The 16,080-nt window shown below is 35.5% G+C and overlaps 1 long non-coding RNA gene across 1 annotated transcript in view; it reads left to right on the forward strand.

Moving 5' to 3' along the window:
* Positions 1-16,080, forward strand: part of LOC107674381 (uncharacterized) — a 39,329-nt gene that overhangs the window by 3,811 nt on the left and 19,438 nt on the right. Inside the window, exon 2 of the long non-coding RNA XR_001632500.1 lies at positions 8,937-9,064. This is a non-coding gene — a long non-coding RNA (uncharacterized LOC107674381). The remainder of the gene's footprint in view (positions 1-8,936; positions 9,065-16,080) is intronic.

The following is a 16,080-nucleotide window of genomic DNA, read 5'->3' on the forward strand; positions in this document are numbered from 1 at the left end:
TCTGTCTATCTATCTATACACACACACACACACACATATATATATATATATATATATATATGCATGTATGTATGTATAAAATGAAGTTTGGGGTTGGTAAGATTTTCTAATGTTTTTGAAAGTCTCTTATGATCACTGCATTTATTTATCAAAAATAAGAGTAAAACAGTAATATTGTGGAATATTACAATTTAAAATAACTGTTTTCCATTTTAATATACTGTCATATGATCTTTCAGAAATCATACTAATCATGCTAATATCCTGATTTGGTGTTCAAGAGACATTTGTTATTATCAATTTTGAAAACATTTGTGCTGATGAATAGACAATTCAAAAGAACAACATTCATAATTTATTTATTTAGATATTTAGATGTTTTAGTGGTGGTGCTTTAATTAGGGACTCTACCACTTTTTGTTTTTGAACATTCTGCTTAAATTTTATCCAAATTTTAAAAATGCTTCAGGGCTTCCAGTTAAGATTAGTCACCAGATTAGTCGACATGTCCTTCAGGCAGCTCACCAATATTTATAGTTTTGCACATCTTTATCGAATTATTTTTTTTAAACAGTGAAAATGAATGGAAATACATTTCCTGAACCCACAGCACTGAAATACGGTGCACTCTCTGTTGAGCTTTATTCGGTCTGCAGGTGAGGCTGTGTCTGGCAGATGAGTCCAGGGGGCAGATGGTCAAGGGTCTCGGGGGAGAGAGGGAGGTCATACGCAGGTCAGGTCCCTGCAGATGTCTGAATCGGTGTAGGTGTGCTGGACGGAGCCAGCTCAGGTGTTGCATGCACACAGAGAGACAAATTGAGTCATGATGCAGAACAGAGGTATCATGGGAAACAGTGTGTGTGTGGGTGTGATTCATCCTTTTTGAAGCTGGACTCGTTCTCTCCTCACAAATGCACTGGTCAGTGGGTGGTATCTTTTTCACATCCATGGAGGAACAGGAAATTATCAGTTTTTGTGGGCCGCTACATTGATTCTTGTTCCGCTGCTTTTTTGTGTATTTCTAGGGAGATTTTGCGTATGCCTGCCCCATATACAGTGACCCTGAAAGAGAAAGTATTCTTGTTCTATCTATTTGCAAGCAGTTAATGATCAGTGAGTTTGGAGCGGAGGCACACAGCTCCCCAGGAGGCCATGTGTTCACTGGCTGCCTCTACGGTGGAGAGCGCGGCTCAGGAGCCTCATCAGGCTTCACATGAAACAAATAGGGTATGAAAATATCTGCTAAACTCTGTGTGCGCTGTAATCTGCCGGTCTCTGCTCCCTGTGTGGCCTAGTTAGAGCACTTCACCGTAACCAATGAGACGCATGTGTATTTGCATCTCACATGCATTAATGATAATTAAGGCTATATTCTTATTTTACATTAAAGGCTTGTTTTTAGATCAGGCCTTTAAAGGCAGCCGTGGATCAGCATCTTTTTGGCTTTGTTTATACGAGGTGTTTCCATTTTAGGTTGAGATGAAAAGGGAAGCAAAAATTACTGAGGAAAACCAGCTTTGAATATCAGAGAGAGAATCTGTCCCAGTTCTAGACAAACAATAGTGCTAATATGAATATGAGTACGTATGAATATGTCAGAGCGAGAGTGAGAAGCAGTTCAAGTCAGCATTAGTACGAGTGTTTACTAATTCAAATGCAGTTTTAGCGCTAGTTTGTGTACTAGTTCAAAGTCAGTACAAGTGCTAATATAAGTGCTAAGTCAAAGTCAGGATTGCTATTAGAATGTGTGATGGTTCAAAGTCAGTTTTTTCTATTAGGTGTACCAGGGAAAAGTCAATATTAGCGCTATTATTAGGCATAGTAATTAAAGGTAATTTTTAGTGCTAGTATGGGTGATAGTGATGCATCAAAATGAATTTACAGAAACACCAAACCCAAAGCTAAAGTTTTAATTTAACCAAAGACTGAAACCAAAACTGAGTTTATTTAGTAATCAGTTAATAAATGAAAATATATTTAATAATCAACACTCAAATAAAAATGTCTATATTAACATTAAAAATGCATATATCATCTGCATTTGTGTTCAACCACCAAAAAAGAGAAATATCAATCCCCAAACACAGCTCAATTTTTACAGCAGAAGCAAGTGCTATCATCTTGGCTTTGGACTACATAAAGACTATGGAACAGAGAAATTTTCATTTAATTACAGATTCAAAATCATGTCTTCAAGCAATGTTATCCCTTAACAATTATCACCCAGCACTTATAATGATTTTTTACAAACTGCTGGAACTAGAGGATCATAATTTTAATATCTGGTTTTGTTGGGTACCTGGGCGCTGTGGAATAATAATTTGTTCCTATGTTAATAACAAATGGCAAACAGAGTGGGATCTATATACAATGAATAAACTCCGGAAAAATACATTTCTATCAATTTTCCAACCAATGGGACCAGATTGTTATATACCCGCTGTAGAATAGGTAATTCCAGGATGAAACACAAGTTTTTAATACTAGGAGAAGATCCTCCAACATGCTCTCTATTCGAAAACCCTTTATCCCTGGAGCATGTTTTATTAGATTGTGCTGCTTTTAACCCACAGGGCTCTACGCTTACTTTTCTTTTAAAAATTTTAGGAGCGCGTTCAAAATTTTAGGAGCACCTTCTAATCAGTAATCCAAAATTTTATCAAAAATTAGCCTTCCCATTACGAGGTGATATTTGACTCCTTAAAGTGATTTACAGTGGAATTTTGTTTTTACCTTTGTAATGGCATTTTTCTAACTTTACTAAAAGTATGTCATCTTTTGTCAAATTCCTTCAAAATTATATTTTATAAGCTTTTTAAAAATTGTAATTAAAACGACAGAATAAGAACAAGCAGAATAAGAAACATAAGTTACCAATCAAATGAAATCAGTATTAACAAAATTAATTTGTAGAGGTGGCACAGAAGAACACAAAAGTAGCTTGTAGGTATATTTTCAGACATTTAACGAGGTTCAGAGGTGGCATGAGTGCAATTAAATCCATAAATTCATGATGAGATTAATGTTTTAAATATAAAATGTAGAATATAGAAATATTAAATGATTTAAAGAACTGAAAAGATACTTTAAAAATGAAACAAACTGCCAGCAGGTGGCGACAAGTCACTGATTTTATCACTGAATCATTCATGCAATTGATTCATTCGAACGGCTGATTCATTCAGGAATGAAGCAAGTGACAGTATTTATGAATGGGTAATCATGAATCACTGACTCACTAGATTCGTTTAAAAACGCAGTTCATTCATAAACGAGACACCGTTGTGTTTGAGTGGACGCAGCGGCTGAGCTGTGACTTTTTTTCAAACTGTTTTCGACGACGAAATAGAGCAAAATCGGACCATAGTGTTATAGTCAGACAATGTATGTCACTTAATATTAACTTCTTGTCTATTTAACTGTTGTATTAAATCAGTATCACATTTACAAACTCCCTTAAAAATCATTAAAAGCTATCACTCATCTTAGTTCATCACGATCTCACATTTATAATCAACAAAGCTCTCTACACGGCACAATGAATCTCTGATTTACACACTGTCTACACTTTGCTTATGAAAGGATTCGTGAGATATGTCTGTGATACATTACTCAATGCTGCAAAATTGTATTAAATCAGTATCACATTTACAAACTCCCTTAAAAATCATTAAAAGCTATCACTCATCTTAGTTCATCACGATCTCACATTTATAATCAACAAAGCTCTCTACACGGCACAATGAATCTCTGATTTACACACTGTCTACACTTTGCTTATGAAAGGATTCGTGAGATATGTCTGTGATACATTACTCAACGCTGCAAAAACACGTAGAAACCTTTGAAGCTCCCCTGAGCGCAATCACAAATTTGATGATGATCGGGTCAGTCGCTAGTGCTCCTAAAAAAAATTTCATAGTCGCACGCAGTAGTTTTCAGTCGCAAATGCACCTGAAATGGTCGCACTGTAGAGCCCTGACCCAGTGAGAGAACTTTTTTATTCAGTTAACTGTTTTGAAGATATTTTGAACAGAGTTAAGCCAAATACAGGTTTTTAGCGAAAATAAATTTTAAAAACCTGATATAATTTAGCCATTATTTTTTCTTGCCATGAAAATAGCCACAGAAGCTGGCATAGCGTTAAACACAAACAAACAAACAAACATATCAACTTTTTAATGTTTGTACTCCAATTTATTGTTAAATATAAACATTTAAACTGTAGTTGTAATAAAAACTTGTTTTCATGACAGATTTATTTAAACATTAAATAATACATTAAATAATAAAGAAAACAGGTTAAGTCAAAATATAATCAATATGTAATATAGTGTATCTTTTTAACAAAATGCTTTAGACTGGTTGTTTTTCTAGCTGACTAACAAAGCTATAAGAACATTGAATGGCTTTCCTGAAGTAAATGTAACATTGTGACATTGTTTACCAGCTTTTTAAATAAACATCTTTCTGCAGCTGAAACACTGATTAAGCGATTACATGGGATATGATACATTTCAGTAATTCGTACTGTTTATTTCAAACATTTTGGAATATTTATATTAAATCAGAGTCAGGATAGGTACTAGAAAATTTGATGATTCAAAATTGTTTGTTTAATGTGTACTAGTTCAAAGTCAGATCAAATACTACTTAGTTTAGTGCTAGCAAGTTAGTTCTTGGGCTTGCAGGTTTACTACTTCAAGGTCATTTCTTGTGCTAGTATGAGTACTAGTTCAAAGTCAGAACCAGTAATAGAATATAGGGCCTTTCGCACTGCTCTAGTTCCAGAACTAAATGGACAGTACTAAAGTACTGGGACGATTTTGCGCGAACTATTTCCCAGTACCATTTAAAGGGTTGCATTCGCACCGACAGTGTGTACTAGGCACCGGTCGACAGCGACGTCATTTGTGCGCGGCGTTCAACAACGAAAACAAAGAAAAACAACATTAACAACAGGAGGATGGAGGACGCTGTACTATGAAAAGGTTCCTGCGGTGCGAAAGGCCCTATTGTGAAGTCAGAACTAGTACCAGAACTACTGCACAGCCAGATTTAGCCTTAGTATGAGTACTAGTTTAAATTAAGAGCTTGCAATGTTTAAATCTAGTACTAATATGAGTATTAGTTCAAATTCAGTACTGAGTATGAGAGGTAAAATCAGGATTGGTACTAGAATATGTGATGTTTCAAAACCAGTTTTGTAGGCATACTAATTCAGATAGTGTGAGTACTAGTTCAAAGTCAGGACTAGTACTAAAATGAGCACTAGGATTAGTGCAGAGCCCGATCTAATGCTAGATCTTGCAATGTGTAAGTCCAGTACTAGTTCAAAGTCTTAGTATTAGTGCTAGAATGAGTACTAATTTAAAGTCTATTCTAGAGCAAAGATAGTACTTGAGTTACTATAAAAACAGTACTAGTTCAAATACACTATTAGTTTTAGTATCTAGTATGTAGTACTAGTTCAAAGTCTTAATATTATTATGTCTTAAAGTATATATATTATGGCCAGAATGAGTACAGATTTCAAATCTGTTCTAGATCAAAGATAGTGTTAGTTTAAAGTCATTCTAGTATGCGTTCTAGCTCAGCTCAGTACTAGTCTGTGTAGCTACCCAGGTGAAAAAGAAATATATTTAAATTGTGCTTTTTCAGACATACTTACTATATTTAAAATATACTATACTAAGTGCATATTAAATGTATTTAATATTTCACACACACACACAAAAAAGCAAATGATGATTTATGATTTGTTTTCTTTTTAAGAATGACAGTACGCTAAGAACAATGTACCTGGTCGGTAACATAGTCAAAAACCTTCCCAGCCTCAGCAGTTTCAGATGTACTGTATGCTCTCATATAAGCAACCCTGCACTTCAAATAAGCATGTTGGGAATACAAATGTATTATAAACATACTACTTGAATTTCAAGTATATTTTTAATACATTTAATACTATGTCTTTTTCACCTGGTTAGTATGAGTACAAGTTCCTTATCAGTATTTATAACTAGTATGACACTGGTTTAAAGTGTTATTTGAAGTCAGTACTAATAATTGTATGTGTAGTAGTTCAAAGTTTTACTTGTCACATGGATCTGGACCAATAGCAGCAAGGTGTTTCACATGTTGGGCCAAGGTTTCCCACTTGGGAGGAGATCATGCCTAGTGTTCTGGTGCAATGTGTGCTTTCAGCAGATATTTCTCATACATGTTAAAACTAGTCCACACACCACAGTACTTCTTTCAACTAGATTCCAACTGGAGTGTGTAGTCACAACCGTTACCTCAATATAGCCATTCCTCAGCATGAGGCATCGCAGCTCAGACACCCTGACCGACTGCGCGCTAAATACCTCGCTGAATCATTCCAGCTTCATTTAAGCTCATTGATTTTCTTTAGCACTCTTTCTTCATGGCCCAGTTGTATTTGTGCTTTTGAATACTGTCCCTCAGAGGGAGGCTTGTTTATGTGATATGGGATGGATTTGATTGTTTTAGGCCCCCGGGGACGAGAGGACTTGGATGAGATCTGTAGATCTAGCTCGGCCGTCCGCAGCTTTTGCTCCACGTCAGTTTAAAGGCATAATCCTTCATTTCAGCAACACCACTATACTTTGATAAATTCAGGGATGGAGCTTTGATAACGTTATCACACGCAATATTCATAAGGACTGCCATGAAAGACCTGCTGTGTTTCAGATCAAGAAAATGGTTGTAAACATATCTTAAACGTCTGGTGACAGAACATTTTTAAAAGGAAGCCGAGCTTTTGTGCACAGAAAATTGCATGGATTGAGTAATCAAGGAACTGAGGCCCCACAGGGATGCTATATTAATGAAATTGCGGATTTTGTAGAATTTAAGGATAATCTAAATCCTGGAAATGTATTCTGTGCACATCCATGTTCAGTTTCATTAAAGGAGTAGTTCACGCAAAAATGAACATTTGCTGGAAATTGACTCGCTCTCAGGCCATCCAAGATGTAGATGAGTTTGCTTCTTCCTCTGAACAGATTTGGAGAAATTTAACATTAGTAATTTAGCATTTACATCACTTGCTCATCATTGGATCCTCTGCAGTGAATGGGTGCCGTCAGAATGAGAGTCCAAACAGTTGATAAAAACATAAGTCGACATGACTCCAGCCCATCAATTAATGTCTTGTGAAGTGAAAAGCTGTATGCTTATAAGAAAAAATCTATCATAAGGATGTTTTTAACAACAAAGAGTTATTATGGATTATGGATGACCAAAAGCGATGGTTTAAAGTTAAGAACATCTTAATGGAGAATGAACATTGATTTGTTTCTCACAAACACGCAGCTTTTCGCTTCACAAGATGTTAATTGATGAACTGGAGTCATGTGGATTACTTGTGGATTATTGTGACGTGTTTATCAGCTGTTTGGACTCTCATTCTGACGGCACCCATTCACTGCAGAGGATCCATTGGTGAGCAAGTGATGTAATGCTAAATTACTCAAAATCTGTTCCAATGATGAAATAAACTCATCTACATCTGGGATGGCCTGAGTGTGAGCACAGTTTCACTAAATTTTCTTTTTTTGATGAACTATTCCTTTAAGTATTAACTCTGTTGAGGTTATCATAACATTCCTTTGGAGAAATGAAAATAGAACCTGAAAATGATTCTGTTGTTGATTCATAGGAATATTATATATACTGAATATGGATAGTATAACTGATTTGGAAGAATATGATGAGAAATGTTTGAGTTCATATTGACCTTGGTATTTTGTCAAGGAGTTTGAAATCTTTTCTGAATCCCTAGATGTTTGTGAGAAAATAAGGGTATTATTTCAGTAGAAACATCTGAGACGCAAAAATCTGGTCTCCATTTGATCTAATTTGTCATTATTCTTTCCTGGTGTGCAGACAAGACGCAACCATCTTCTGATTGTCTCATTGACCTGGTTTTGTTCCCATCACCCTCTGACCGCTGGTTGATCTGCATCTGAAGCGCAGGAGCAGCAGTGGTTTATGGAATTTTACATGGATCTACAGAGCAAACAAGGGAACTGAAAGAGAGAGCCTCAGTGCATACACATGTCTGATGTAGCTCTCTTTGAGTTGTTTGATGGTTTTGGTTCTACGACGTGAAGATAATGAAGTGTGCAGTGAATCAAGGCTGAATCAAGGCCTGCAGGCTGCTTACTGAAACATGCATGACTTTGCCATAATCTCAAATCCACTTTCATACACAAATCCATATTTTATGTTGAATATAAATGTTGGGTGGTTTTTTTGTGATGCCTGTTGGATCTTAAAGGTTTGTAGTAGACTCTTTTATAAAAGTCCATTAAAAGAAAAAATGGGGTAATATGACAGACATTACAGTATATACACAATGTAATTTTTCTAATTTATTCCTCTTATTTTAACCATTTTTTTGTTGTTGTTAAAGAATATATAAATACCATGTTTGTTTGTTTTGTGCATTGGAGACTATGTGACATTGTCAAGAATATCTAAACAAACATAAAGAGCATTTACATTTTTGATGACCATTTTTTCTTTTTTCTTTTTGAAGAACCAGTTATGACCTTTGGCCTTTCAGCATGTTATGCAGTTGAAATAATTATGTAAATTATTACATTTTTCCTAAAAATTTGATGCATTTTATAAAATGTAGCCCCTCATATGTACGATTCTTTGATGCACTGCATGGTGGCAAAAAACAGTACAGCACTTTCCTAAACAATTGTTTGTGATTTGTGCATAAGTTGAAAATTAATTGTTGTAGTTTGATGTGCAATGTCAGTTCATATTGATTTTTTTTTTTTTTAACTGTTACTCCATCAATATTGAATTTAACATTTATTTCATGTTACAGTCTAAAATGACCCAAAGGGTTAAGGCAGAGTTGTTTTAAAAAAAAAACTTCTGTGTTTGTATGTTTATAGCCCGGATAGTGAAAAGTAAGCAGTGGTGTGAGATGTCCCCGTGTTCAGAGGGTGAGATCTGCGGACTTCTCTTCAATCGCTCCGGATGGACCTGCACCAAAGGCGGCGGCCGCATTAAAACCGTCACAGTGAGACACATTCTAAATATCTGTACAATTTAATTTATTCACTTAGTTGACGCAATGTTGCATCATTCACACCACCTGTGTTTCAGCTCACTGGATAACACGTTCTAATGACTTACATTAACTGACATTATTTCTTTATATAATGCTTAGCGGATCATTAGTTAATGAGCATTCATATACAGTAGATACTGTAGAAACATCATTAGGCATCTTAAATATTCATATATACATATTTTTATGTATTGTACATCAGCAGATGATCTGTTTAACAGTATGTAATGTTTGTTCATTATGTATTAATGAAAGTTATTATGCAAGGGTTAATGTAGAGTCAGTCTATCATTATTGCGAAATAAACCCTGACGGGGTGATCAGGACCGCAAAGCAACATGTAGGGGGTCTTATATCACCCTGAACGTGTTTATTTTGTGATAATTACCATCTGACTGTATGGTATTTTATGTAAATGGACATTAGAGTTCTAATTATTTTATTATGTGAGAAGAAAGACACCTCAGAGTGATGTGAGACATAAAACTAGCACAGCAAACTGGTTGCCTGGGATAACAGTCAATTATAGTTTAATGGTTCTTATGGTAAAATATTTGATAGTAGAATGCAGCGACTGACCAATCAGAATTAAGTATTCCAGGGAGCAGTGTACTAATAAGTAATACATCCTTTTTGGCACAGGTTAACTCCACCCATCATTGCTCAAATGTTTTACTTTTAGTTACTAATAGAATATGACTTCTATTTGCACTTTGTATGAATAGCATCTATAACTATTTGCATTTAGTGTAAATAAGATTCTATCTTGATGCAAATAGTATTTACCACTCTTTACACTCAGTGTATATAGCATATAGCTTTTTATGTACATTACCGTCAGTTAAAAATTTTGGGGTCAGTAACAGTTTTTTTCCACCTTTCTTTTTTAAACCTTTTTTGTCTTCATTTTTACCCAATTTTGTTAAATAATCGATCAATACCACATTAGCACTGGAGACTTCATGATATTTGTCAATAATTATCTACAAACATAAAGCACATTTTCAGTAAGTTTTTTTTTTGATGCATTAAATTGATTATTTAAAAAAAAACAGTAAAGATTTGAACGTTGTTACAATTTTTTTTCATATAAATGTTCTTCTTTTTAATTTTCTAGTCATGAAAGAATCCTGAAAAAAACAAATCATGGTTTCCACAAATATAATAAGCATAATAGTTTTCATCATTGATAATAATAAAAAATGTTACTTGAGCAGCAAATCAGCATATTAGAATGATTTCTGAATGATCACATGACACTGAAGACTGGAGTAATGATGCTGAAAATTCAGCTTTGCATCACTGGAATAAATGACATTTTACAATATATTCAATACATATTTTAATTTGTAATAATATTTCACAATAATAGTGTTTTTACTGTATTTTTGATCAAATAAATGCAGCCATGGTCTGCTAAAACCATAGACTGTATAAAAAAGATGGACGTAGTGTCCGTGACGTCACCCATAGTTTTCCGAAGAGCGTTTTTGAAGCCTAAAGTAGGCGGAGCCGGCCGTCGCCATCTTGGCAGCACGTCACCACGCGTCACTCCCGGATAATCTAAAATGGGCAAAGAGGCTGGATGCTGAAACCACGCCGACCTAGCTCGACGCCGGTGACAGCAGCGGCAATCCACCTGTCACTCAAGTGGCCACGCCTTTAATTTTGCAGAACTTTAAGGCTTAATATAATTTAAACGGATAAGTTATAAAAAAAAATTCACCCCCCTCACAGTTGTCATGAAGGGCAAAATTAGCTATATAGACCAAAATAATTTTTTGAACCAGGCTATAAACGTTTTTTTCTGCTGTAAAGTTGGCCATTTTAACATGGGGAGTCTATGGGATTGACTCCCTTTTGCAGCCAGCCTCTAGAGGCCAGTTGACGAATTACAGTTTAAGTCACTTCCGTGTTGGCTTCACGAGAGAGAGCGGGAGGTTGCCGCTTGGCTAAAATGCAAAAAAAAAAACATCTTACCGACCCCAAACATTTGAACTGTCATGATCATTTAGTGAAAATAGACAGTGCTTAAAAAGTATTACCAGGAATTTCAGAAGAAAGTTTGCCTATAACTGTTGAGCCAATCATCACAGTTTTATTTTGTGCCAATCGCCATGAATTAGAATTAGAATTTAGATTCAAATTGTAGTGAAAAAGTGTAGGAGACGAAATCACCTTTTTTTAACATTTCATCCTGACAGGCTCCTATTTGTGTGAGTGGCTGTACAGGAGATGCATTGAGCTCAGTGATGTGATTGTTTGTAATTCGTTGCCTACATCACAGGCATAAGTGCTGAGCTCAGGGGGTGTTTGGGCCGTGCTGACCCTGCAGGCTCCTGCCTCATAATGTCATAAAATGACAAAGAGCAATTATGCTGAATTAGAGGGTGTTTTCAGAAAGAAAAAAAAGGATATAGAGGAAACGAGGCTGCATATTAAACGAGTGCGGCTCTGCCCAGGTTAGAGGGGTTATGCCATTCAGCCAGAGTAGCTGAAATCATTCATGTGTTACAGAGGGCTTGAGTGTTCATGGCTTTGTGCATATTTATGACTTTATTTGCAACATTTACATGCATGCCTTTGCTTTTTATGTTTTTGCATGTTCATTTAATGTCAATGTGAAATCAAAATTGGCCCTATTTACTTTTATTGTGCAAGATTCATCAGTGCACATCAGGGTTATTATAGTTAACTAAAACCATAAAAAATAAAACCATTTTTGTGAAATAAAATAAACATTAACTTATTTTTTTCAACTAGTTGCCAAGACAGCATTCTTCATTTTAATATTGTTTAACTTGATGTATCAAAATAACAATGAAAGAATAAAATAAAAATTCATAAGACAATATATTAAATAGGAAAAACTATATACTAATCCTAATTACAAAAAAAAAAAAACCTGTCTCACATTTTTTTTCTGTAGAATATCTTATTTCACTTTTTATCACATTTTTATCATATGGGTTGCAAATGGCATTTCAAGTTGACTTTAGGGTTATCTTATATGTTTTTCTCAGGTATCTTCTTTCTTTCCTTCTCTTTTTATCTCTCTGTCTCTGGGCAACTTCCAAATTGCATTTTTTGCACATTTGAAGGGCACTGCGGAAAGAAGACACTCTTAGTGGGCCCTTCCACAAGGCCGTTAGAGAAGCTTACATGCAAAGGAAGTCGTTTTGTCATTTATGATCCCATGATCCTAAATTGCACAATTAATTTTAAAGTAATAAATCACCCAAAAAATTAAATTGGCTGAGAATGTACTCAACTCCAGGTCATCCAAGCTGTAGATGAGTTTGTTTCTTCATCAGAACAGATTTGGAGAAATTCAGCATTATACTGTATCACTTGCTCATCAGTGGATCCTCTGCAGTGAATGGGTGCCGTCAGAATGAGAGTCCAGATAAAATATCACAATAATCCACAAGTAATCAACACGACTCCAGTCCATCAATTAACCCTTAAAGGGATAGTTCACCCAAAAATTAAAATTTGATGTTTATCTGCTTACCCCCAGGGCATCCAAGATGTAGGTGACGTTGTTTCTTCAATAGAACACAAACGTAGATTTTTTACTCAAACCGTTGCAGTCTGTCAGTCATATAATAGAAGTGAATGGGAATCACGGCTTTGAGAGTCATAAAACATACACAAACAAAACCAAATTAAACCCTGCAGCTTGTGAAGATACATTGATGTGTAAAGACACAAAACGATCGGTCTGTGCAAGAAACTGAACAGTATTTATATTGTTTTTCACCTCTGATTTTCACCTCAAAGTCTGAACTGTCCTGAGCGCGTTCACGTCTTCTTCTTCAGCCTGCACGTGAGGCATCTTCTTCTTCTTCTTGCTTTACGGCGGATCACAGACTTATAAGTGCATTACCGCCACCTATCTCTCAAATGGACCATTGACACTCCTAATTGAGATTGTAGATAGAGTGTCACTGGAATATCCGTTTGTGTTCTCCTGAAGAAACAAAGTCACCTATATCTTGGATGTCCTGGGGGTAAGCAGATAAACATAACATTTTTATTTTTGGGTGAACTATCCCTTTAAAGACCTAGAACATTTTTGTGGCACCTGATGTGCCTGTACTTTTCTTTGTTTTTTTCAGACCTATTCTAGCAGTCAGCATCAAGTGCCATATATCATTATAAACAGGAGAATTTGAAGTTTCAGTCTAGTTAATTTAAAGTCGCAATTTTCTTTTTGTTTTCTCTAAAAATGTATGAATTTGCCAGAATTTTAAGAAAAACACATGCAACAATTGGGTGTTTTTTACTCTGTACTCAAACAGAAACTCCTGAAGTTTGGATTTTTTTTTTTCCTTTAGAAAGTTTTATTTGGGTGTTTTACACTTCCAAATAAAATTCTGTCTACATATAACATTTCCCAAGCAAGTTATAGCCATTTCTTACAATATTATTAAAGTGAAGTGAAAAGTGAAGTGACTAATGGCCAAGTATTGGTGACCCATACTCGGAATTTGTGCTCTGAATTTAACCCATCCAAGTGCACACCCACAGAGAGCGCTGGTTATTCACTCCCCCCACCTACAATCCCTGCCGGACCTGAGACTCTAACCCACAACCTTCGGGTTGCAAGTCTGACTCTTTAACCATTAGGCCACGACTGCTTGTCAGTGAAAAACATAGATGTGTCCAAAACGTTTAGGGAGTAAAATAAATGGAAACAGTGTTATATAATAACAAAACACGGAAGCAAAAGTGACTTTTTTCAAAGCAATATATTTTCAGTCTGAGTATGAACAACAAACGCAAACAGTGTAGCAAGTAGTGAAAACAATTGTGCAAATTGTCTTGTCCAACAAAAATACAAACAGTGCAAATGACTCACAAACTACACACAAAATGAGAGAGAAATATACCAAGTGCAACAGAACAAATAGTGCAAATAATCTTTACAAGCTATATAAGAATTATTTACATAATATAAAAACCAAATGAATCGATCCGCTGGCTGTATTCTGTGTTGGAATCGATTGTACTGGGACATCGCCTGGTGACGTGAAACATAAATTCCAGCACTTTATCCAATATGTACCACTGTTTCATCCTGGGTTTTGGTTTGTTTTATGTCAAAGTGCTTTGTCATGTGTTTTTATGTGTTTTGTAAGAGAGTACTCTCATGCAAATGTGTTATTTAGTTTTTTTTTTGCATACAAGACACACTTTCACTTTGCATTTGTTCAAATTTCCAAAGAAGCATGCTATTTGGTGTCTCAAAATACCAAAACCTTTTGTTTATTGGTTGTAGTGTTGATTTCATTAACGAAGACTATGACAAAAAATGTTCGTTGACGAGCTTTTTTCCCATGACTAAGACGAGACGACAATAAGGTCAATAAACGATAACTAAGACTATATCAACATGCAATTTCGTTGACGAAATTAGACGAGACTAAAATGTATTCAAAAAGATAAAAACTTTACCAAAAATCTCTTTTTATTTTCGTCAAAAAAGGAGACAAAATGTTATTGCAGACTGCTCTACACGCCTCTACTACGCGAGCTTGAGTAGAGTGCGGTTGCCAGATATCAAGAGTTCAAATCCCCGAATCAGAGCTTCGCTGTTAAATTCAATTCAATTTTCTGCCCGGTGTGTTTGCTTATTTTAAGTTTAGTTTGCCTCATTGCGGAAGCGCCGCCACAGATGATCTGAAAAACAAACAAGCTGGAGTTTAGCGATCTAAATGAAAGCGTCATTCAGCCGGTCAGTGTTCTGTCATGAGATCTCACTATATTGTTTGCGATTGTGATCGCTGAATAAATATACTTACTCATGGGCTTCGGAAGCAAAATAAATGTAGATGGGTCCTCCCCCAGAAAAAATTTACTGGAGTATATGCCAAAAGACGGCTGCTGAGCAACGTTTCCAGTGGTGTAAGTGGTAACGTGGGTTGCGTAGTATTTTTGATGCAAGCGACCCGAGTTTGCGTCCGCCTTTTGCCGAAATCATTCTTCTCCTTTTTAACATCTCATATCACATCGGAAAGGCCTTTGTTTTCAATAAAAATAAAAATCAAATCGAAAAGTTGAAATAAAGTATCAGGTAGGGTTAGGTGTATCTGAGCAGCAGATGCTGATGCTTTGTTTACTTTGCTGTGTCGCGGGAGTGCAGCAGGCGCGAGTAGTGAAAACACGGAATGGAGTTTAATTTATATGGACTCTGAATGAGCCGAGTGGAATGGATTTGAGGAAGCAGCAGCGTGGAATTCAAGGCTGTAGCTAAATGGCGTTTAATTTATTAGGGCATTAGTCATGTGGAATGGATTTGACTGACGGCGCTCTGAAAAGTACACATATTCGCTGAATTAGAGACAGTAAAAGTGGGTGGGTCCAATATCATTGGTCTTCAAAAGTGGGTGGGTCCTGTCCCACCCTCATTCAATGGTTCCGACGTCCATGCACTTACTCAGTCGCTGTTGTTTTAATAGAGAAATAGACTATTGCAATTATGGAATAAGTGGAATTACTAGGAATTTCATTTTCATAATGTAGACAGAGAGATTGCATAAGTCTTTGGTGTTATATTATAATAAATCAGTGCACTAGATGAGGTAAAATACACCATGTATGTGTCCACATTCTATTGATTTGTGCTTACTGGAGAAAGTGCAATACCTGAAATGTAAAAGTAAATTTATCAAATGACAACAATAATTACGATTATAATTTTGAGAAAAAAAATACTTTTTATCAGTTTAACCATTATATAGAGAATGACGAAAATGCGACTAATATTTCATTGACTAAAAAACCTGACTTAAATGCTCATACATTTTATAGAATAAACAAAAACAGGACAAGTTTGTCTAAATATGATAACTAAAATGTACATTTGAGTAAGACTAAGACTAAATAAAAAATGGCTGCCACAATTAATGCTGCTGTACGGTTAATTAATAATAATCTTATTGCTAAAATGTCAAGTTTTC

The sequence above is a fragment of the Sinocyclocheilus anshuiensis genome, unplaced genomic scaffold (genome assembly GCF_001515605.1).
Source record: "Sinocyclocheilus anshuiensis isolate Anshui unplaced genomic scaffold, SAMN03320099.WGS_v1.1 scaffold188, whole genome shotgun sequence".
Classification (NCBI taxonomy): domain Eukaryota; kingdom Metazoa; phylum Chordata; class Actinopteri; order Cypriniformes; family Cyprinidae; genus Sinocyclocheilus; species Sinocyclocheilus anshuiensis.